This window comes from Pelodiscus sinensis, chromosome 5 (assembly GCF_052426305.1).
Source record: "Pelodiscus sinensis isolate ZL-2025 chromosome 5, ASM5242630v1, whole genome shotgun sequence".
Classification (NCBI taxonomy): domain Eukaryota; kingdom Metazoa; phylum Chordata; order Testudines; family Trionychidae; genus Pelodiscus; species Pelodiscus sinensis.
In genome coordinates, this window is record NC_143056.1 from 61,178,184 (window position 1) to 61,201,945 (window position 23,762).

At 49.2% G+C, this 23,762-nt stretch overlaps 1 long non-coding RNA gene across 3 annotated transcripts in view; it reads left to right on the forward strand.

Moving 5' to 3' along the window:
* The window catches only part of LOC112546697 (uncharacterized), a 42,828-nt gene that overhangs the window by 18,559 nt on the left and 507 nt on the right, over positions 1-23,762 (forward strand). For 2 of the 3 annotated variants that reach the window (XR_016349655.1, XR_012903428.2), the window contains exon 4: positions 22,253-22,417. This is a non-coding gene — a long non-coding RNA (uncharacterized LOC112546697). Of the gene's footprint in view, positions 1-18,307; positions 18,330-22,252; positions 22,418-23,762 lie in introns of those variants that run through there. The other variant, XR_016349656.1, reaches the window with a different exon arrangement.

Sequence of the window (23,762 nt, forward strand, 5' to 3'; positions counted from 1 at the left end):
GGGATGATAGGAGTTACTATAGAGAACTTTCTGGGTGTCTGGCTGATGAGTCTTGCCCACATGCTCAGGGTTTAGCTGATCGCCATATTTGGGGTCGGGAAGGAATTTTCCTCCAGGGTAGATTGGCAGAGACCCTGGAGGTTTTTCGCCTTCCTCTGTAGCATAGGGCACAGATCACAGCTGGAGGATTCTCTGCATATTGGGGCCTTCAAAGTATTTGAAGGCTTCAATATCTGAGATATAGGTGAGAGGATTATTCTAAGAGGCGTAGGTGAGACTCTGTGGCCTGCACTGTGCAGGGGGTCAGACTAGATGATCATATCGGTCCCTTCTGACCTTAAAGTCTATGAGGCCGCAGACTGAGAGGGGAAAAGGGTAGCTACACTGCATGACGCCCGGGTTGGGAAAGAGAAGGCACAGGAGGAGTGGCGGGGCAGCTCTGCTGCATAACGGGGATTAGGGGCAACAAAGGGTGATGACGCCGCAGGGGTGTCCATGTTCCCTAACGGCCACTACAAGCTGCGATATAGTCAGGGAGCCAAGTTGCCCAAACCCTTTACCTGCTACAAGTGCCCCTGTCTTTCTTTTTGTCTTTCCTCACTATCTTTGTTTTCCTGTTCTGTCTCTCCTAGAGCCGCTCCCTAGTAGCCACTGAAGTAAAGCCTTCCCACTTCCCCTCTCTTCCTATTATTGTCTTCCTCCTGTCCTTTAGGCAAATTAGGCTCCGTTATTCGTCTGTCCGCAGTGCCCTGTATTTGGTAGGAACCCCATGTAACACCCCTTTTCTCCCTCTTGTAAACGTGGCTGCCCCTTTAGGCAGCAACCCACCTCATACTCTGCTTCCCCTCAGTCTCTTGTGTATTTTACGGGTGCCCCTGTCTTTATTTCTGTCTCTTCTCACTGTCTTTCTTTTCCTGTTCTGTTTCTCTTAAAGCCGCACCCTAGTGGTCACTATAGTAAAGCCTTCCGTCTTCCCCTCTCTTTCTATGCTCGTCCTCCTTCTGTCCTTTAGGCAAAATAGGCTCCGTAATTCGTCTTTCCACAGTGCCCTTTATTTGGTAGAAACGCCATGTAACACCTCTCTTCTCCCTCCTGTACACGTGGCTGCCCCTCAGGTAGCAACCCACCTCCTTCTCTGCTTCGTCTCAGGCCTTTCTTTCTTTTCCTGTTCTCTGTCTCCGCTTTAACCCTCTTTCACTCTGGCGCCCCTTTGGATGGAATTGTTGCCTTCTTTTCCCCCTCTCCCTCCTTCCCCTCACGCCCTTTCTGCATTATGTAGCTGCCCCTCTCTACCTCTCCGCCACCACCTCTGGCCCCTGAGCTATTTTTTTTAACCAGATTGGCCACTTCCTTCCCCTCTTCTCCCTCTGCTGGTCCTGTTCCCCGCTCTTCAGCATTGCCGCCTCGAGCTCCCCTTGGGTCTTCTGTCTCCTGTAATGGGCTTTACGCAGTATAGCTGCCCTTTCCCTTCCTCAGAGTCAACGGGCTGTAGGGGCCGCAGACTGAGAGGGGAAAAGGGTAGCTATACTGCGCGACTCGTGGTATGGGAAAGAGAAGGCGCAGGAGGAGTTGCGGGGCAGCTCTGCTGCATAACGGGGATTAGAGGCAACAGAGGGTGGTGAGGCCACAGGGGTGTCCATGTTCCCTAACGGCCACTAGAAGCTGCGATATAGTCAGGGAGCCACGTTGCCCAAACCCTTTACCTGCTACAGGTGCCCCTATCTTTCCTTTTGTCTCTTCTCACTCTCTTTGTTTTCCTGTTCCGTCTCTCCTAGAGCCGCTCCCTAGTGGCCACTGAAGTAAAGCCTTCCCTCTTCCCTCTCTTCCTCTTGTGGTCCTCCTCCTGTCCTTCAGGCAAAGTAATCTCCGTTATTCGTCTGTCCACAGTACCCAGTATTTGGTAGAAATTCCACGTATCACGCCTTTCCTCCCACCTGTACACTTGGCTGCCCCTTAGACACCAACCCACCTCCTTCTCTGCTCCCCTCACGCCTAGCTGTATTTTACAGGTGCCCCTGTCTTTCTGTCTGTCTCTTCTCACCGTCTTTCTTTTCTTGTTCTGTTTCTCCTAAAGCCGCACCCTAGTGGTCACTGTAGTAAAGCCTTCCGTCTTCCCCTCTCTTTCTGTTCTCGTCCTCCTCCTGTCCCTTAGGCAAAATAGGCTTCGTAATTGGTCTTTCCACAGTGCCCTGTATTTGGTAGAAACGCCATGTAACACCTCTCTTCTCCCTCCTGTACACTTGGCTGCCCCTCAGGCAGCAACCCACCTCCTTCTCTGCTTCCCCTCAGGCCTTTCTTTCTTTTCCTGTTCTCTGTCTCCACTTTAACCCGCTTTCACTCCGGCGGCTCTTTGGATGGACTTGTTTCCTTCTTTTCCCCCTCTCCCTCCTTCCCCTCACGCCCTTTCTGCATTATGTAGGTGCCCCTCTCTACCTCTCCGCCACCACCTTTGGCCCCTGAGCTCTTTTTTTTTTAACCAGATTGGCCATTTCCTTTGCCTCTTCTCCCTCTGCTGGCCCTGTTCCCCGCTCTTCAGCATTGCCGCCCCGAGCTCCCCTTGGGCCTTCTGTCTCCTGTAATGGGCTTTACGCAGTATAGCTGCCCTTTCCCTTCCTCAGAGTCAACGGGCTGTAGGGGCCGCAGACTGAGAGGGGAAAAGGGTAGCTATACTGCGCGACTCGCGGTATGGGAAAGAGAAGGCGCAGGAGGAGTTGCGGGGCAGCTCTGTTGCATAACGGGGATTAGAGGCAACAGAGGGTGGTGAGGCCACAGGGGTGTCCATGTTCCCTAACGGCCACTAGAAGCTGCGATATACTCAGGGAGCCACGTTGCCCAAACCCTTAACCTGCTACAGGTGCCCCTATCTTTCTTTTGGTCTTTCTGACTCTTCTCACTCTTTGTTTTCCTGTTCTGTCTCTCCTAGAGCCGCTCCCTAGTAGCCACTGAAGTAAAGCCTTCCCTCTTCCCTATTGTGGTCCCCCTCCTGTCCTTTAGGCAAAGTAGTCTCCGTTATTCGTCTGTCCACAGTGCCCGGTATTTGTTAGAAATTCCACGTACCACCCCTTTCCTCCCATCTGTACACGTGGCTGCCCCTTAGTCAGCAAGCCATCTCCCTCTCTGCTTCCCCTCAGGCCTTTGTGTATTTTACAGGTGCCCCTGTCTGTCTTCCTGTCTTTGTCTTTGTTTTCCTTTACTCTGTCTCCGTTTTAACCCTCTTTGACTCGGGCGGCCCCTTTGGTGGCGTTGCTGCCTTCTTTTCCCTCTGTCCCTCTTTCCCCTCACGCTCGTTCTGTATTATCTAGCTGCCCCTCTCTACCTTTCCGCCACCACCTCTGGCCCCTTAGCTCTTTTTTTTTTTTTAAACCAGATGGGCCACTTCCTTCCCCTCTTTTCTCTCTGCTGGCCCTGTTCCCCGCTCTTCAGCGTTGCCGCCCCGAGCTCCCCTTGGGCCTTCTGTCTCCTGTAATGGGCTTTACGCAGGATAGCTGCCCTTTCCCTTCCTCAGAGTCAACGGGCTGTAGGGGCCATTATCAGTGGGAAATAGGTCATTGGAGGGATGATAGGAGTTACTATAGAGAACTTTCTGGGTGTCTGGCTGATGAGTCTTGCCCACATGCTCAGGGTTTAGCTGATCGCCATATTTGGGGTCGGGAAGGAATTTTCCTCCAGGGTAGATTGGCAGAGACCCTGGAGGTTTTTCGCCTTCCTCTGTAGCATGGGGCACAGATCACAGCTGGAGGATTCTCTGCATATTGGGGCCTTCAAAGTATTTGAAGGCTTCAATATCTGAGATCTAGGTGAGAGGATTATTCTAAGAGGCGTAGGTGAGACTCTGTGGCCTGCACTGTGCAGGGGGTCAGACTAGATGATCATATCGGTCCCTTCTGACCTTAAAGTCTATGAGGCCGCAGACTGAGAGGGGAAAAGGGTAGCTACACTGCATGACGCCCGGTATGGGAAAGAGAAGGCGCAGGAGGAGTGGCGGGGCAGCTCTGCTGCATAACGGGGATTAGGGGCAACAAAGGGTGATGACGCCGCAGGGGTGTCCATGTTCCCTAACGGCCACTACAAGCTGCGATATAGTCAGGGAGCCAAGTTGCCCAAACCCTTTACCTGCTACAAGTGCCCCTGTCTTTCTTTTTGTCTTTCCTCACTATCTTTGTTTTCCTGTTCTGTCTCTCCTAGAGCCGCTCCCTAGTAGCCACTGAAGTAAAGCCTTCCCACTTCCCCTCTCTTCCTATTATTGTCTTCCTCCTGTCCTTTAGGCAAATTAGGCTCCGTTATTCGTCTGTCCGCAGTGCCCTGTATTTGGTAGGAACCCCATGTAACACCCCTTTTCTCCCTCTTGTAAACGTGGCTGCCCCTTTAGGCAGCAACCCACCTCATACTCTGCTTCCCCTCAGTCTCTTGTGTATTTTACGGGTGCCCCTGTCTTTATTTCTGTCTCTTCTCACTGTCTTTCTTTTCCTGTTCTGTTTCTCTTAAAGCCGCACCCTAGTGGTCACTATAGTAAAGCCTTCCGTCTTCCCCTCTCTTTCTATGCTCGTCCTCCTTCTGTCCTTTAGGCAAAATAGGCTCCGTAATTCGTCTTTCCACAGTGCCCTTTATTTGGTAGAAACGCCATGTAACACCTCTCTTCTCCCTCCTGTACACGTGGCTGCCCCTCAGGTAGCAACCCACCTCCTTCTCTGCTTCGTCTCAGGCCTTTCTTTCTTTTCCTGTTCTCTGTCTCCGCTTTAACCCTCTTTCACTCTGGCGCCCCTTTGGATGGAATTGTTGCCTTCTTTTCCCCCTCTCCCTCCTTCCCCTCACGCCCTTTCTGCATTATGTAGCTGCCCCTCTCTACCTCTCCGCCACCACCTCTGGCCCCTGAGCTATTTTTTTTAACCAGATTGGCCACTTCCTTCCCCTCTTCTCCCTCTGCTGGTCCTGTTCCCCGCTCTTCAGCATTGCCGCCTCGAGCTCCCCTTGGGTCTTCTGTCTCCTGTAATGGGCTTTACGCAGTATAGCTGCCCTTTCCCTTCCTCAGAGTCAACGGGCTGTAGGGGCCGCAGACTGAGAGGGGAAAAGGGTAGCTATACTGCGCGACTCGTGGTATGGGAAAGAGAAGGCGCAGGAGGAGTTGCGGGGCAGCTCTGCTGCATAACGGGGATTAGAGGCAACAGAGGGTGGTGAGGCCACAGGGGTGTCCATGTTCCCTAACGGCCACTAGAAGCTGCGATATAGTCAGGGAGCCACGTTGCCCAAACCCTTTACCTGCTACAGGTGCCCCTATCTTTCCTTTTGTCTCTTCTCACTCTCTTTGTTTTCCTGTTCCGTCTCTCCTAGAGCCGCTCCCTAGTGGCCACTGAAGTAAAGCCTTCCCTCTTCCCTCTCTTCCTCTTGTGGTCCTCCTCCTGTCCTTCAGGCAAAGTAATCTCCGTTATTCGTCTGTCCACAGTACCCAGTATTTGGTAGAAATTCCACGTATCACGCCTTTCCTCCCACCTGTACACTTGGCTGCCCCTTAGACACCAACCCACCTCCTTCTCTGCTCCCCTCACGCCTAGCTGTATTTTACAGGTGCCCCTGTCTTTCTGTCTGTCTCTTCTCACCGTCTTTCTTTTCTTGTTCTGTTTCTCCTAAAGCCGCACCCTAGTGGTCACTGTAGTAAAGCCTTCCGTCTTCCCCTCTCTTTCTGTTCTCGTCCTCCTCCTGTCCCTTAGGCAAAATAGGCTTCGTAATTGGTCTTTCCACAGTGCCCTGTATTTGGTAGAAACGCCATGTAACACCTCTCTTCTCCCTCCTGTACACTTGGCTGCCCCTCAGGCAGCAACCCACCTCCTTCTCTGCTTCCCCTCAGGCCTTTCTTTCTTTTCCTGTTCTCTGTCTCCACTTTAACCCGCTTTCACTCCGGCGGCTCTTTGGATGGACTTGTTTCCTTCTTTTCCCCCTCTCCCTCCTTCCCCTCACGCCCTTTCTGCATTATGTAGGTGCCCCTCTCTACCTCTCCGCCACCACCTTTGGCCCCTGAGCTCTTTTTTTTTTAACCAGATTGGCCATTTCCTTTGCCTCTTCTCCCTCTGCTGGCCCTGTTCCCCGCTCTTCAGCATTGCCGCCCCGAGCTCCCCTTGGGCCTTCTGTCTCCTGTAATGGGCTTTACGCAGTATAGCTGCCCTTTCCCTTCCTCAGAGTCAACGGGCTGTAGGGGCCGCAGACTGAGAGGGGAAAAGGGTAGCTATACTGCGCGACTCGCGGTATGGGAAAGAGAAGGCGCAGGAGGAGTTGCGGGGCAGCTCTGTTGCATAACGGGGATTAGAGGCAACAGAGGGTGGTGAGGCCACAGGGGTGTCCATGTTCCCTAACGGCCACTAGAAGCTGCGATATACTCAGGGAGCCACGTTGCCCAAACCCTTAACCTGCTACAGGTGCCCCTATCTTTCTTTTGGTCTTTCTGACTCTTCTCACTCTTTGTTTTCCTGTTCTGTCTCTCCTAGAGCCGCTCCCTAGTAGCCACTGAAGTAAAGCCTTCCCTCTTCCCTATTGTGGTCCCCCTCCTGTCCTTTAGGCAAAGTAGTCTCCGTTATTCGTCTGTCCACAGTGCCCGGTATTTGTTAGAAATTCCACGTACCACCCCTTTCCTCCCATCTGTACACGTGGCTGCCCCTTAGTCAGCAAGCCATCTCCCTCTCTGCTTCCCCTCAGGCCTTTGTGTATTTTACAGGTGCCCCTGTCTGTCTTCCTGTCTTTGTCTTTGTTTTCCTTTACTCTGTCTCCGTTTTAACCCTCTTTGACTCGGGCGGCCCCTTTGGTGGCGTTGCTGCCTTCTTTTCCCTCTGTCCCTCTTTCCCCTCACGCTCGTTCTGTATTATCTAGCTGCCCCTCTCTACCTTTCCGCCACCACCTCTGGCCCCTTAGCTCTTTTTTTTTTTTTAAACCAGATGGGCCACTTCCTTCCCCTCTTTTCTCTCTGCTGGCCCTGTTCCCCGCTCTTCAGCGTTGCCGCCCCGAGCTCCCCTTGGGCCTTCTGTCTCCTGTAATGGGCTTTACGCAGGATAGCTGCCCTTTCCCTTCCTCAGAGTCAACGGGCTGTAGGGGCCATTATCAGTGGGAAATAGGTCATTGGAGGGATGATAGGAGTTACTATAGAGAACTTTCTGGGTGTCTGGCTGATGAGTCTTGCCCACATGCTCAGGGTTTAGCTGATCGCCATATTTGGGGTCGGGAAGGAATTTTCCTCCAGGGTAGATTGGCAGAGACCCTGGAGGTTTTTCGCCTTCCTCTGTAGCATGGGGCACAGATCACAGCTGGAGGATTCTCTGCATATTGGGGCCTTCAAAGTATTTGAAGGCTTCAATATCTGAGATCTAGGTGAGAGGATTATTCTAAGAGGCGTAGGTGAGACTCTGTGGCCTGCACTGTGCAGGGGGTCAGACTAGATGATCATATCGGTCCCTTCTGACCTTAAAGTCTATGAGGCCGCAGACTGAGAGGGGAAAAGGGTAGCTACACTGCATGACGCCCGGTATGGGAAAGAGAAGGCGCAGGAGGAGTGGCGGGGCAGCTCTGCTGCATAACGGGGATTAGGGGCAACAAAGGGTGATGACGCCGCAGGGGTGTCCATGTTCCCTAACGGCCACTACAAGCTGCGATATAGTCAGGGAGCCAAGTTGCCCAAACCCTTTACCTGCTACAAGTGCCCCTGTCTTTCTTTTTGTCTTTCCTCACTATCTTTGTTTTCCTGTTCTGTCTCTCCTAGAGCCGCTCCCTAGTAGCCACTGAAGTAAAGCCTTCCCACTTCCCCTCTCTTCCTATTATTGTCTTCCTCCTGTCCTTTAGGCAAATTAGGCTCCGTTATTCGTCTGTCCGCAGTGCCCTGTATTTGGTAGGAACCCCATGTAACACCCCTTTTCTCCCTCTTGTAAACGTGGCTGCCCCTTTAGGCAGCAACCCACCTCATACTCTGCTTCCCCTCAGTCTCTTGTGTATTTTACGGGTGCCCCTGTCTTTATTTCTGTCTCTTCTCACTGTCTTTCTTTTCCTGTTCTGTTTCTCTTAAAGCCGCACCCTAGTGGTCACTATAGTAAAGCCTTCCGTCTTCCCCTCTCTTTCTATGCTCGTCCTCCTTCTGTCCTTTAGGCAAAATAGGCTCCGTAATTCGTCTTTCCACAGTGCCCTTTATTTGGTAGAAACGCCATGTAACACCTCTCTTCTCCCTCCTGTACACGTGGCTGCCCCTCAGGTAGCAACCCACCTCCTTCTCTGCTTCGTCTCAGGCCTTTCTTTCTTTTCCTGTTCTCTGTCTCCGCTTTAACCCTCTTTCACTCTGGCGCCCCTTTGGATGGAATTGTTGCCTTCTTTTCCCCCTCTCCCTCCTTCCCCTCACGCCCTTTCTGCATTATGTAGCTGCCCCTCTCTACCTCTCCGCCACCACCTCTGGCCCCTGAGCTATTTTTTTTAACCAGATTGGCCACTTCCTTCCCCTCTTCTCCCTCTGCTGGTCCTGTTCCCCGCTCTTCAGCATTGCCGCCTCGAGCTCCCCTTGGGTCTTCTGTCTCCTGTAATGGGCTTTACGCAGTATAGCTGCCCTTTCCCTTCCTCAGAGTCAACGGGCTGTAGGGGCCGCAGACTGAGAGGGGAAAAGGGTAGCTATACTGCGCGACTCGTGGTATGGGAAAGAGAAGGCGCAGGAGGAGTTGCGGGGCAGCTCTGCTGCATAACGGGGATTAGAGGCAACAGAGGGTGGTGAGGCCACAGGGGTGTCCATGTTCCCTAACGGCCACTAGAAGCTGCGATATAGTCAGGGAGCCACGTTGCCCAAACCCTTTACCTGCTACAGGTGCCCCTATCTTTCCTTTTGTCTCTTCTCACTCTCTTTGTTTTCCTGTTCCGTCTCTCCTAGAGCCGCTCCCTAGTGGCCACTGAAGTAAAGCCTTCCCTCTTCCCTCTCTTCCTCTTGTGGTCCTCCTCCTGTCCTTCAGGCAAAGTAATCTCCGTTATTCGTCTGTCCACAGTACCCAGTATTTGGTAGAAATTCCACGTATCACGCCTTTCCTCCCACCTGTACACTTGGCTGCCCCTTAGACACCAACCCACCTCCTTCTCTGCTCCCCTCACGCCTAGCTGTATTTTACAGGTGCCCCTGTCTTTCTGTCTGTCTCTTCTCACCGTCTTTCTTTTCTTGTTCTGTTTCTCCTAAAGCCGCACCCTAGTGGTCACTGTAGTAAAGCCTTCCGTCTTCCCCTCTCTTTCTGTTCTCGTCCTCCTCCTGTCCCTTAGGCAAAATAGGCTTCGTAATTGGTCTTTCCACAGTGCCCTGTATTTGGTAGAAACGCCATGTAACACCTCTCTTCTCCCTCCTGTACACTTGGCTGCCCCTCAGGCAGCAACCCACCTCCTTCTCTGCTTCCCCTCAGGCCTTTCTTTCTTTTCCTGTTCTCTGTCTCCACTTTAACCCGCTTTCACTCCGGCGGCTCTTTGGATGGACTTGTTTCCTTCTTTTCCCCCTCTCCCTCCTTCCCCTCACGCCCTTTCTGCATTATGTAGGTGCCCCTCTCTACCTCTCCGCCACCACCTTTGGCCCCTGAGCTCTTTTTTTTTTAACCAGATTGGCCATTTCCTTTGCCTCTTCTCCCTCTGCTGGCCCTGTTCCCCGCTCTTCAGCATTGCCGCCCCGAGCTCCCCTTGGGCCTTCTGTCTCCTGTAATGGGCTTTACGCAGTATAGCTGCCCTTTCCCTTCCTCAGAGTCAACGGGCTGTAGGGGCCGCAGACTGAGAGGGGAAAAGGGTAGCTATACTGCGCGACTCGCGGTATGGGAAAGAGAAGGCGCAGGAGGAGTTGCGGGGCAGCTCTGTTGCATAACGGGGATTAGAGGCAACAGAGGGTGGTGAGGCCACAGGGGTGTCCATGTTCCCTAACGGCCACTAGAAGCTGCGATATACTCAGGGAGCCACGTTGCCCAAACCCTTAACCTGCTACAGGTGCCCCTATCTTTCTTTTGGTCTTTCTGACTCTTCTCACTCTTTGTTTTCCTGTTCTGTCTCTCCTAGAGCCGCTCCCTAGTAGCCACTGAAGTAAAGCCTTCCCTCTTCCCTATTGTGGTCCCCCTCCTGTCCTTTAGGCAAAGTAGTCTCCGTTATTCGTCTGTCCACAGTGCCCGGTATTTGTTAGAAATTCCACGTACCACCCCTTTCCTCCCATCTGTACACGTGGCTGCCCCTTAGTCAGCAAGCCATCTCCCTCTCTGCTTCCCCTCAGGCCTTTGTGTATTTTACAGGTGCCCCTGTCTGTCTTCCTGTCTTTGTCTTTGTTTTCCTTTACTCTGTCTCCGTTTTAACCCTCTTTGACTCGGGCGGCCCCTTTGGTGGCGTTGCTGCCTTCTTTTCCCTCTGTCCCTCTTTCCCCTCACGCTCGTTCTGTATTATCTAGCTGCCCCTCTCTACCTTTCCGCCACCACCTCTGGCCCCTTAGCTCTTTTTTTTTTTTTAAACCAGATGGGCCACTTCCTTCCCCTCTTTTCTCTCTGCTGGCCCTGTTCCCCGCTCTTCAGCGTTGCCGCCCCGAGCTCCCCTTGGGCCTTCTGTCTCCTGTAATGGGCTTTACGCAGGATAGCTGCCCTTTCCCTTCCTCAGAGTCAACGGGCTGTAGGGGCCATTATCAGTGGGAAATAGGTCATTGGAGGGATGATAGGAGTTACTATAGAGAACTTTCTGGGTGTCTGGCTGATGAGTCTTGCCCACATGCTCAGGGTTTAGCTGATCGCCATATTTGGGGTCGGGAAGGAATTTTCCTCCAGGGTAGATTGGCAGAGACCCTGGAGGTTTTTCGCCTTCCTCTGTAGCATGGGGCACAGATCACAGCTGGAGGATTCTCTGCATATTGGGGCCTTCAAAGTATTTGAAGGCTTCAATATCTGAGATCTAGGTGAGAGGATTATTCTAAGAGGCGTAGGTGAGACTCTGTGGCCTGCACTGTGCAGGGGGTCAGACTAGATGATCATATCGGTCCCTTCTGACCTTAAAGTCTATGAGGCCGCAGACTGAGAGGGGAAAAGGGTAGCTACACTGCATGACGCCCGGTATGGGAAAGAGAAGGCGCAGGAGGAGTGGCGGGGCAGCTCTGCTGCATAACGGGGATTAGGGGCAACAGAGGGTGATGACGCCGCAGGGGTGTCCATGTTCCCTAACGGCCACTATAAGCTGCGATATAGTCAGGGAGCCATTATCAGTGGGAAATAGGTCATTGGAGGGATGATAGGAGTTACTAGAGAGAACTTTCTGGGTGTCTGGCTGATGAGTCTTGCCCACATGCTCAGGGTTTAGCTGATCGCCATATTTGGGGTCGGGAAGGAATTTTCCTCCAGGGTAGATTGGCAGAGACCCTGGAGGTTTTTCGCCTTCCTCTGTAGCATAGGGCACAGATCACAGCTGGAGGATTCTCTGCATATTGGGGCCTTCAAAGTATTTGAAGGCTTCAATATCTGAGATCTAGGTGAGAGGATTATTCTAAGAGGCGTAGGTGAGACTCTGTGGCCTGCACTGTGCAGGGGGTCAGACTAGATGATCATATCGGTCCCTTCTGACCTTAAAGTCTATGAGGCCGCAGACTGAGAGGGGAAAAGGGTAGCTACACTGCATGACGCCCGGGTTGGGAAAGAGAAGGCACAGGAGGAGTGGCGGGGCAGCTCTGCTGCATAACGGGGATTAGGGGCAACAAAGGGTGATGACGCCGCAGGGGTGTCCATGTTCCCTAACGGCCACTACAAGCTGCGATATAGTCAGGGAGCCAAGTTGCCCAAACCCTTTACCTGCTACAAGTGCCCCTGTCTTTCTTTTTGTCTTTCCTCACTATCTTTGTTTTCCTGTTCTGTCTCTCCTAGAGCCGCTCCCTAGTAGCCACTGAAGTAAAGCCTTCCCACTTCCCCTCTCTTCCTATTATTGTCTTCCTCCTGTCCTTTAGGCAAATTAGGCTCCGTTATTCGTCTGTCCGCAGTGCCCTGTATTTGGTAGGAACCCCATGTAACACCCCTTTTCTCCCTCTTGTAAACGTGGCTGCCCCTTTAGGCAGCAACCCACCTCATACTCTGCTTCCCCTCAGTCTCTTGTGTATTTTACGGGTGCCCCTGTCTTTATTTCTGTCTCTTCTCACTGTCTTTCTTTTCCTGTTCTGTTTCTCTTAAAGCCGCACCCTAGTGGTCACTATAGTAAAGCCTTCCGTCTTCCCCTCTCTTTCTATGCTCGTCCTCCTTCTGTCCTTTAGGCAAAATAGGCTCCGTAATTCGTCTTTCCACAGTGCCCTTTATTTGGTAGAAACGCCATGTAACACCTCTCTTCTCCCTCCTGTACACGTGGCTGCCCCTCAGGTAGCAACCCACCTCCTTCTCTGCTTCGTCTCAGGCCTTTCTTTCTTTTCCTGTTCTCTGTCTCCGCTTTAACCCTCTTTCACTCTGGCGCCCCTTTGGATGGAATTGTTGCCTTCTTTTCCCCCTCTCCCTCCTTCCCCTCACGCCCTTTCTGCATTATGTAGCTGCCCCTCTCTACCTCTCCGCCACCACCTCTGGCCCCTGAGCTATTTTTTTTAACCAGATTGGCCACTTCCTTCCCCTCTTCTCCCTCTGCTGGTCCTGTTCCCCGCTCTTCAGCATTGCCGCCTCGAGCTCCCCTTGGGTCTTCTGTCTCCTGTAATGGGCTTTACGCAGTATAGCTGCCCTTTCCCTTCCTCAGAGTCAACGGGCTGTAGGGGCCGCAGACTGAGAGGGGAAAAGGGTAGCTATACTGCGCGACTCGTGGTATGGGAAAGAGAAGGCGCAGGAGGAGTTGCGGGGCAGCTCTGCTGCATAACGGGGATTAGAGGCAACAGAGGGTGGTGAGGCCACAGGGGTGTCCATGTTCCCTAACGGCCACTAGAAGCTGCGATATAGTCAGGGAGCCACGTTGCCCAAACCCTTTACCTGCTACAGGTGCCCCTATCTTTCCTTTTGTCTCTTCTCACTCTCTTTGTTTTCCTGTTCCGTCTCTCCTAGAGCCGCTCCCTAGTGGCCACTGAAGTAAAGCCTTCCCTCTTCCCTCTCTTCCTCTTGTGGTCCTCCTCCTGTCCTTCAGGCAAAGTAATCTCCGTTATTCGTCTGTCCACAGTACCCAGTATTTGGTAGAAATTCCACGTATCACGCCTTTCCTCCCACCTGTACACTTGGCTGCCCCTTAGACACCAACCCACCTCCTTCTCTGCTCCCCTCACGCCTAGCTGTATTTTACAGGTGCCCCTGTCTTTCTGTCTGTCTCTTCTCACCGTCTTTCTTTTCTTGTTCTGTTTCTCCTAAAGCCGCACCCTAGTGGTCACTGTAGTAAAGCCTTCCGTCTTCCCCTCTCTTTCTGTTCTCGTCCTCCTCCTGTCCCTTAGGCAAAATAGGCTTCGTAATTGGTCTTTCCACAGTGCCCTGTATTTGGTAGAAACGCCATGTAACACCTCTCTTCTCCCTCCTGTACACTTGGCTGCCCCTCAGGCAGCAACCCACCTCCTTCTCTGCTTCCCCTCAGGCCTTTCTTTCTTTTCCTGTTCTCTGTCTCCACTTTAACCCGCTTTCACTCCGGCGGCTCTTTGGATGGACTTGTTTCCTTCTTTTCCCCCTCTCCCTCCTTCCCCTCACGCCCTTTCTGCATTATGTAGGTGCCCCTCTCTACCTCTCCGCCACCACCTTTGGCCCCTGAGCTCTTTTTTTTTTAACCAGATTGGCCATTTCCTTTGCCTCTTCTCCCTCTGCTGGCCCTGTTCCCCGCTCTTCAGCATTGCCGCCCCGAGCTCCCCTTGGGCCTTCTGTCTCCTGTAATGGGCTTTACGCAGTATAGCTGCCCTTTCCCTTCCTCAGAGTCAACGGGCTGTAGGGGCCGCAGACTGAGAGGGGAAAAGGGTAGCTATACTGCGCGACTCGCGGTATGGGAAAGAGAAGGCGCAGGAGGAGTTGCGGGGCAGCTCTGTTGCATAACGGGGATTAGAGGCAACAGAGGGTGGTGAGGCCACAGGGGTGTCCATGTTCCCTAACGGCCACTAGAAGCTGCGATATACTCAGGGAGCCACGTTGCCCAAACCCTTAACCTGCTACAGGTGCCCCTATCTTTCTTTTGGTCTTTCTGACTCTTCTCACTCTTTGTTTTCCTGTTCTGTCTCTCCTAGAGCCGCTCCCTAGTAGCCACTGAAGTAAAGCCTTCCCTCTTCCCTATTGTGGTCCCCCTCCTGTCCTTTAGGCAAAGTAGTCTCCGTTATTCGTCTGTCCACAGTGCCCGGTATTTGTTAGAAATTCCACGTACCACCCCTTTCCTCCCATCTGTACACGTGGCTGCCCCTTAGTCAGCAAGCCATCTCCCTCTCTGCTTCCCCTCAGGCCTTTGTGTATTTTACAGGTGCCCCTGTCTGTCTTCCTGTCTTTGTCTTTGTTTTCCTTTACTCTGTCTCCGTTTTAACCCTCTTTGACTCGGGCGGCCCCTTTGGTGGCGTTGCTGCCTTCTTTTCCCTCTGTCCCTCTTTCCCCTCACGCTCGTTCTGTATTATCTAGCTGCCCCTCTCTACCTTTCCGCCACCACCTCTGGCCCCTTAGCTCTTTTTTTTTTTTTAAACCAGATGGGCCACTTCCTTCCCCTCTTTTCTCTCTGCTGGCCCTGTTCCCCGCTCTTCAGCGTTGCCGCCCCGAGCTCCCCTTGGGCCTTCTGTCTCCTGTAATGGGCTTTACGCAGGATAGCTGCCCTTTCCCTTCCTCAGAGTCAACGGGCTGTAGGGGCCATTATCAGTGGGAAATAGGTCATTGGAGGGATGATAGGAGTTACTATAGAGAACTTTCTGGGTGTCTGGCTGATGAGTCTTGCCCACATGCTCAGGGTTTAGCTGATCGCCATATTTGGGGTCGGGAAGGAATTTTCCTCCAGGGTAGATTGGCAGAGACCCTGGAGGTTTTTCGCCTTCCTCTGTAGCATGGGGCACAGATCACAGCTGGAGGATTCTCTGCATGTTGGGGCCTTCAAAGTATTTGAAGGCTTCAATATCTGAGATATAGGTGAGAGGATTATTCTAAGAGGCGTAGGTGAGACTCTGTGGCCTGCACTGTGCAGGGGGTCAGACTAGATGATCATATCGGTCCCTTCTGACCTTAAAGTCTATGAGGCCGCAGACTGAGAGGGGAAAAGGGTAGCTACACTGCATGACGCCCGGTATGGGAAAGAGAAGGCGCAGGAGGAGTGGCGGGGCAGCTCTGCTGCATAACGGGGATTAGGGGCAACAGAGGGTGATGACGCCGCAGGGGTGTCCATGTTCCCTAACGGCCACTACAAGCTGCGATATAGTCAGGGAGCCAAGTTGCCCAAACCCTTTACCTGCTACAAGTGCCCCTGTCTTTCTTTTTGTCTTTCCTCACTATCTTTGTTTTCCTGTTCTGTCTCTCCTAGAGCCGCTCCCTAGTAGCCACTGAAGTAAAGCCTTCCCACTTCCCCTCTCTTCCTATTATTGTCTTCCTCCTGTCCTTTAGGCAAATTAGGCTCCGTTATTCGTCTCTCCGCAGTGCCCTGTATTTGGTAGGAACCCCATGTAACACCCCTTTTCTCCCTCTTATAAACGTGGCTGCCCCTTTAGGCAGCAACCCACCTCATTCTCTGCTTCCCCTCAGTCTCTTGTGTATTTTACAGGTGCCCCTGTCTTTATTTCTGTCTCTTCTCACTGTCTTTCTTTTCCTGTTCTGTTTCTCTTAAAGCTGCACCCTAGTGGTCACTATAGTAAAGCCTTCCGTCTTCCCCTCTCTTTCTATGCTCGTCCTCCTTCTGTCCTTTAGGCAAAATAGGCTCCGTAATTCGTCTTTCCACAGTGCCCTTTATTTGGTAGAAACGCCATGTAACACCTCTCTTCTCCCTCCTGTACACGTGGCTGCCCCTCAGGTAGCAACCCACCTCCTTCTCTGCTTCGTCTCAGGCCTTTCTTTCTTTTCCTGTTCTCTGTCTCCGCTTTAACCCTCTTTCACTCTGGCGCCCCTTTGGATGGAATTGTTGCCTTCTTTTCCCCCTCTCCCTCCTTCCCCTCACGCCCTTTCTGCATTATGTAGCTGCCCCTCTCTACCTCTCCGCCACCACCTCTGGCCCCTGAGCTATTTTTTTTAACCAGATTGGCCACTTCCTTCCCCTCTTCTCCCTCTGCTGGTCCTGTTCCCCGCTCTTCAGCATTGCTGCCTCGAGCTCCCCTTGGGTCTTCTGTCTCCTGTAATGGGCTTTACGCAGTATAGCTGCCCTTTCCCTTCCTCAGAGTCAACGGGCTGTAGGGGCCGCAGACTGAGAGGGGAAAAGGGTAGCTATACTGCGTGACTCGTGGTATGGGAAAGAGAAGGCGCAGGAGGAGTTGCGGGGCAGCTCTGCTGCATAACGGGGATTAGAGGCAACAGAGGGTGGTGAGGCCACAGGGGTGTCCATGTTCCCTAACGGCCACTAGAAGCTGCGATATAGTCAGGGAGCCACGTTGCCCAAACCCTTTACCTGCTACAGGTGCCCCTATCTTTCCTTTTGTCTCTTCTCACTCTCTTTGTTTTCCTGTTCCGTCTCTCCTAGAGCCGCTCCCTAGTGGCCACTGAAGTAAAGCCTTCCCTCTTCCCTCTCTTCCTCTTGTGGTCCTCCTCCTGTCCTTCAGGCAAAGTAATCTCCGTTATTCGTCTGTCCACAGTACCCAGTATTTGGTAGAAATTCATGTATCACCCCTTTCCTCCCACCTGTACACGTGGCTGCCCCTTAGGCACCAACCCACCTCCTTCTCTGCTCCCCTCACGCCTAGCTGTATTTTACAGGTGCCCCTGTCTTTCTGTCTGTCTCTTCTCACTGTCTTTGTTTTCCTGTTCTGTTTCTCTTAAAGCCGCACCTTAGTGGTCACTATAGTAAAGTCTTCCGTCTTCCCCTCTCTTTCTATTCTCGTCCTCCTTCTGTCCTTTAGGCAAAATAGGCTCCGTAATTCGTCTTTCCACAGTGCCCTTTATTTGGTAGAAACGCCATGTAACACCTCTCTTCGCCCTCCTGTACACGTGGCTTCCCCTCAGGCAGCAACTCACCTCCTTCTCTGGTTCCCCTCAGGCCTTTCTTTCTTTTCCTTTTCTCTGTCTCCGCTTTAACCCTCTTTCACTCCGGAGCCCCTTTGGATGGAATTGTTGCCTTCTTTTCCCCCTCTCCCTCCTTCCCCTCACGCCCTTTCTGCATTATGTAGCTGCCCCTCTCTACCTCTCCGCCACCACCTCTGGCCCCTGAGCTCTTCTTTTTTTCACCAGATTGGCCACTTCCTTCCCCTCGTTTCTCTCTGCTGGCCATTATTCGTCTGTCCATAGGGTCGGGTAGTTAGTAGAAATGCCACATACCACTCCTTTTCTCTCTTTTGTGCATGTGGCTGGCCGTTAGTCAGCAACCCACTTCCCTCTCTATTTCCCCTGAAGCCTTTGTGTATTTTACAGGTGTACCTGTTTTTTCTTTTTCTTTTTCTCTTTTTCTTTGTTTCTTTTCTCTTTTGCTGTTTTTTTGGTCTTTCATGTTTGTTGTGGAAGAAGCCACGCGTTTAGACACAGTCTAGTTGTCCTGAATTATACCCTAGACAACTCTACTGAGCTCAGTTAGGTTGCATGGACCATAAATCAGGGCGTAAACGATTCACCCTGAAGAAAATGACAGAGTATTTTTAAGAGTAATGTATTCTCCTTTAATGTTCGTAATACAACAGATGGTGCTTATAGTTAAAAAACATGATACATATTAAAGCTCAAAAGAATGTCTTTTTCATTTTGTGTTTCTGAGAATGGGTTCATTTTGTTTCATAAAGAATACCAGAAATTCTACATTCTGGAGGGGAAAATATTAACTGGAGAAAATTTGTGCGTAAGCAGAGGCAGAGTAATAAAGAACACTCCAATATGTGCTCTTTTTGTGAAATTATAGGTTTAATCTGCATTTCCCAACCTTCCGGATCGGGACTCAAATATGGGTCACTATTTCATTTCAAAAGGGGCACCCAGTGTCTCCTCAGGTGCCTCTGCCGTCCTTCTTTCACACCATTTTTTATTTGCTTTGGGTCCCTAAGTCTTCCTGAATTGTCAAAATTGTTTCCGATCTCAAGAAGGTTGGAAACTGCTGGGTTAAATCATGATTAGGGCACATTCCTACAAGCCCACTTGATACGTTCATAATGCAGTTTCTATGGCAACAGAATCCATGTACCTTTTTTCTCAACCAATCAATAAGCAGCACAAATTAGGGAGTCCTTGCTCCCAATAATATTACTTTAATTTGCACTCTTCCAGTGAATCATTTTAGTTTGATTTTATTTCAGCAAAACTGAAAAATGAATGTCATGTACTTTAGAACAGAGTGGATGGTAAACTATCAAGCATATTTTTAAGTCTCTGGATCCTTTGTCTTCTGAACACTGTTTGCATTCCCAGGAAAGAAAATCTTCTCCTGGCAGCAGGTAAAATTGTTAGGGTACATGGTAGGAATGAAAGTGCCCCGTGACATGGTGAACTCCACTTTCTCATTTTTTCACATGGTTTTTCAATCACAAACACATATTGGATATTTCTTTTCCTTTAATACGTTAACACTGTGCAATACAGTTTATAGGAAAAACAGACCAATGTGGATATGTCTTTCTAGCCCTGCTTCTGAAGATTCTTTGAGCCCCTTTTAAGCTGTCTTGTTTCCTTCTTTGTCTCTTCATATTCTCCCCAATTACTTTGTTAATCCTGTGACTGTTACACAGTGGACAATGTTTTCAGTGCCATGTGTGTAATTGTTCTCAAATAAGACAGCAACACAGCACCTGATCATCCACATTATAACTAGAAAATCGTAGTAGTCAAATCAGCTTTTTTTAGTAGAATCAGTTGTTTTTCATAGGTCTAGTCTACAAGGTTTTGATGGAAAAAGCTACACAAAATGCAATCCACATTTTGCGTATCTTTTTCCAATTATTTTGTTGGAAGAGGCTTTTCTGACATTGGCCCATCTATACAGGGCCAAATGTTGGAAAAATATCTCTGTTGGAAGCTTCTTCCTCAGGGAAGGAGGAATACAGGGGTTTCTGAAAGACCACATTTAGACTTCTACAAAAAAAATAGAAGTACAAATGCGTTCCATGGATGTGGAGGGTTTTTTTTGGGGACCCTCTCTCTCCCAATGTAGACATAGTTTAAGGAAGAAATAAAGAGAGAGAGGCTGGTTTTTCTAAATATAAGATAAATATCGACTGTGTGTGGTCTGAATACAGGTCCATGAACCAAGAATTCCAGTGGTTATATACTAGCTGTTACCCTGTCTTCCCCTCTGACACTGAGCATCTCACATTGCAATAGTCAGTCTCAAGGTGTGTTGTCCCATCAGTACACTCCTAACAACTTCTAGTAGTTTTGGGGGCTTCACATAATATTTGTTCTGTTTTGGCATAATATCCTAAATATGGAGTGAAATCTTAGCCCCACTGAAGTTAATGGGAGAACTCTCATTGACTTCCATAAGATAGTTTTCACCCATTGACTTGTTTGGAAAACTCCATCCTCCTGAAGGTTTTTCCCCACTTTTCTCCTCTTTCAGGGGCTAAGCATCAAGAAATAGCACTGGTTGGGTAGCATTGGAGTCCCCAGAATGGCTCTGTGGCCGAAGGCTGAGTGGGTGAAAGTGATCAGGGAGCAAGAGATTCTGTAAATGATCAGGCTGCAGGGATGACAGAACAGGGGGTCCAAAGCATTATGACCCATCCAGCTTTCTGCCTCTGTTCTCCCCAAGGCTCAGCCTCCCCAGCCAGGCTGAAAACTGGAGGTCAATCCAAGTAGAAACAGCTTGGGGAACCCAGACAACTGTGGGGAGCCACAGATCCACAGTCCCCAGCCCATATCCCTGTCCCCAGGACACCTCCTCATCCAGAGTAGAGGGAGGATTCATAGCTTCCCAGTGGCTCTTACCATGGTCTGTCTGCTCCACTGTTTAGTCCTTTGAGGCCCAACCCTGAAGCAAGTTTAGAAAGTGGAGTGCAAAGTCAGTGTAAGAGTTGAGTGCACAGCTGAGGGGAATCACAGACATCCCTCTTGCAGTGGGTGCAGGGCTCAGGTGAAAGAGACACCTCAGGTGCTTGAGAGAAGATACCAGACAGTAAGTGCTGATCAGAGCCCACACATCAAACCCTTTTCTGTCCCCAAATTCCTTGCAGAGGTCAAACCCCCTCCCATGTCCTAATTCCTTTCCACTGTCTGCATTCCTCACCCATCCTTTACCACAAACCTTTGCTGCAGCCTAAAGCCCCTCCTGGAGCGTTCATCCCACTCTCCCACCTGTATCCTATCTTCTGCCCCACCCCTGAACCTCTTCCTGCACTTCAAATCTCTCATGTCTAGCTCCACGTCACAGCCCAAGCCCCCATCTAGAGCCCATACTTGCTCCTGCACCCCAAACATTTGCACTGAGACCACTCCTGCACATTGAACCTCTAATTTCTGGCATCTCTCCAAAGCTTCCTCCCGCTGGACAGAGCTCTCATTAATTCCCATGCTTCAACCCCTGCCCAAGTGAATGAGTGAGGGAAAACTAGCAAGGGAGAAAAAGCGGATGCAGTGCGTAGGGACAAGGCCTCAGAGAATGAGTGGAGGCAGAGTAAGGGTGTTTGGTTTTGTGCTGTTAAAAAGTTGGCAACCCTATAGTGTAACTTCACTGCCTTTGTTCTCCTATCTGACTCAAACTGCTAAGTACTGTGTATGCAGAAGAAGAATTCAAGGAGCAAAAAATATTACATTTATTATTTTTGGTGTTAGTGAGAGAAGTAACTAGAAAAATCAATCTTTCAGAACTCTTCACTGACCTTGGCTGGTTTACCAACTTTCAAATTGACATGAAATGAAGATCTCTCTTGGCAGCTCATGTTCTGTTCCTCTCTCTGAAGCTTCAGGGGGCAAGCAGGAGGCTGCAGTTTATCTCAGTTCAAGTAGCAGAGTTTGTGTGTTCAGTGTTGTTTAGAAGAGGGTTCAGATTACAGGGGAGTGAGTTAATTTAATTTTGTTCAGATGTCAGTTTTATTGCAGATTATCTCCCAGTTTTGTGTTTTTTTCTAAATGAAGACACTTGTTGTGTCCTTAAATTGCAAGTTATTGAAGATTCCCATGACTAGTTTAACAGCAGCAGTTGCATAGGCACAGATACCACTAGAACTTCTTTATAAAGCCTATTTTAACAACCCCTGATATTACACAATTTAAAGTATTTTTAAAACTAAACAAAATGTGAATACTTTCCAGGTATACACTCCTTGGCTGTGTCTACATTGGCAAGATTTTGCGCAAAAGTGGCTGCTTTTGCGCAAAGACTTGCCACCTGTTTACACTGGCTACGAGTTCTTGCACAAGAACTTTGACGTTTTAATGTAAGAAATCAGTGCTGCTTGCACAAGAACGGATGCTCCCGCTCAAGATGAACAAGCCGTCTTGCGCAAGTGTTCTTGTGCAAGAGGTCTGTGTAGACAGGGAACATAAATTTATTGCGCAAGAAAGCCCAATGGCTAAAATGGCCATCGGAGCTTTCTTGTGCAAGAGAGCGTCTACACTGGCACAGATGCTTTTGCACAAAAGCACATGTCTTGCGCAAAAGCACATGCCAGTGTAGATGCTCTCTTGTGCAAATACTTTAATGCAAAAACTCTTGCGTTAAAAGTATTTGCACAAAATCTTTCCAGTGCAGATGTAGCCCTTTTGTTTTGTAAGTTTTGAAAGGCATTCAGCTAAACCATTAAGTTGTGGCTCTTTATAAATTATTTTTATTGAAATCATATAGTGTCTTCCTTTTTCCAGAGTGTTTGTTAGCTTTTTTTTAAAAGCTTGTTGTAATATTAAACTATAGGTACGTAAAGATATGCCAGTTGAAAAAGCTTTTTATAATACATTTTGCAAAGTCCATATGCTCTTGCATGCTTTATAAGAACAGTACAAGGAGAGGAGATGGAAGCTGTCAAAAGCTTCTTCAAGACAGGGAGCTGGGTACCCTGCAGAATTCTAAAGCTCTGCAGGGAAGGTGAAACAAGAGGAAGACAGGCAACAAGAAAGTAGGTGCATTTATTCCAGATGTGTAAACTGTGAATATTTGAATACATTTGTCTGTTTTCCTTCATCCTTTCATTTCTATTTCCTTTTGTTGCTTAGTTATGTTTGTAAAATGCAGTGTTACTATACATAAGCTTCAATTTTAAATGTTAAACTAGAAACTTACAAAGCAACATCTTTTTAATCTGTTGTTTTAGGTTTTGGCATGGTGACCCTAAACGTCACAAGATTAATGAAAATGGGAGTTCAAATCCTGTGGTATATACCAGCTACAAAACCAGGTTACAACCCCCTAGAAACTGATCATTGAAATACTGGCAAGCAAAACCTGTATTATAGACAGGAGAAAAGGATTATAAAAGGTACAATATTAGAGTAAAGCAAACATCACACAAAAAATAAATACAGGTGCATGTATATAAATATATATTAAAAATCAAACACAAACATTAAATTGCTATTACTTCAGAACAACTTAAAATGTATTAAAAGACTTCTGGCTTTCCTGTGCCAGTTTATCTAGATATACAATCAAAATTGTTGTCAGAGGAGTCCACCGCAGTATGATGATGAATAATTGCTTTATTTTAAACTCATTTGTTATTTAAATATTGCATTATTTTCGGAGACTACTTGGGTATATGAAATTGGCCTTTTAATCTGTGTTTTTTCCTTGTAAAAGATGTATTGACTGTTCTAATCTTGTAAAAGATTTATTCCTCTGTATATTGAGTTATCATGAGTGTTTCTATGTATTCTTCCTTCTCCAGATTTATATAGTAATTTTATCTCTTTAAAAATAATCTCCTAGTTTCTTTGCCTACCCAAATGGCCCCAGTCTTTTCTTTCTTTTCCCATAATGCAGTTTCCTTTACTCTTCCCAAAGATTAGTATAGGGTTGGGTATTTGAGTCCCTACCTCCCCTCCTTCCCCCTCTCCCCCTCCCCTTCATTTGATGATCAGGAGGGGGAAAACTCCATTACCTCTTTCCTCATAACGTGTTTGAAGAGAACATATTGCACAGCTACCGGTCATTGTACATAAGCCAACAAACAGCCTGTGTAGGAGACAGTGTTATTGAACTTTTGTGGGCTAAGGTGCTATACTTATGGAAGAGGTTAGATTTGGAGGGAAGTCGTGCAGAGGGACATGAATTCTTAATGCACACTGTAGTACACTGTTCCCCCAGGGAGTGTACAAGTACTAAGTAAGGTGCTCATCCTGAGTTGAATCATACAAAGTAGTGGATATCCTCACCATTTGGGAATAACAGATCTAGTATTTGTGTGTTTAGCAGTTAGGGGACTAGACACTACAACACAGGAGAGTGCTTGGGTGGCTAACAAGCTGGAGAGCTGAGACTCTTATGACTGGAGTAGTGTGGTGGAATACTTGCATAGTGGAGAGCAGAGGTTTCAGTAAATGCCTGGACCTGATCTGACCTTTAGGAAGCACCCTGCTGAAAGAATATAGTGACAAGCCCTATGATAAGTTACTAGAAATCTAGTCCTAGTTTAAAGCAGTACCCTAAAGCTGTGTCTAGACTGGCCAGTTTTCCGTCTATGAACACTAAAGATACACTTTTACACATTTCTCTGATTCTCACAGAAGTTCAAATGGATAAACTTGGCTGCATAAATGACTAAAATAAAATGCTTCCAAATATAATTTATATGTCAAGGCCAAAGTATTTTAAAATGTATCCTA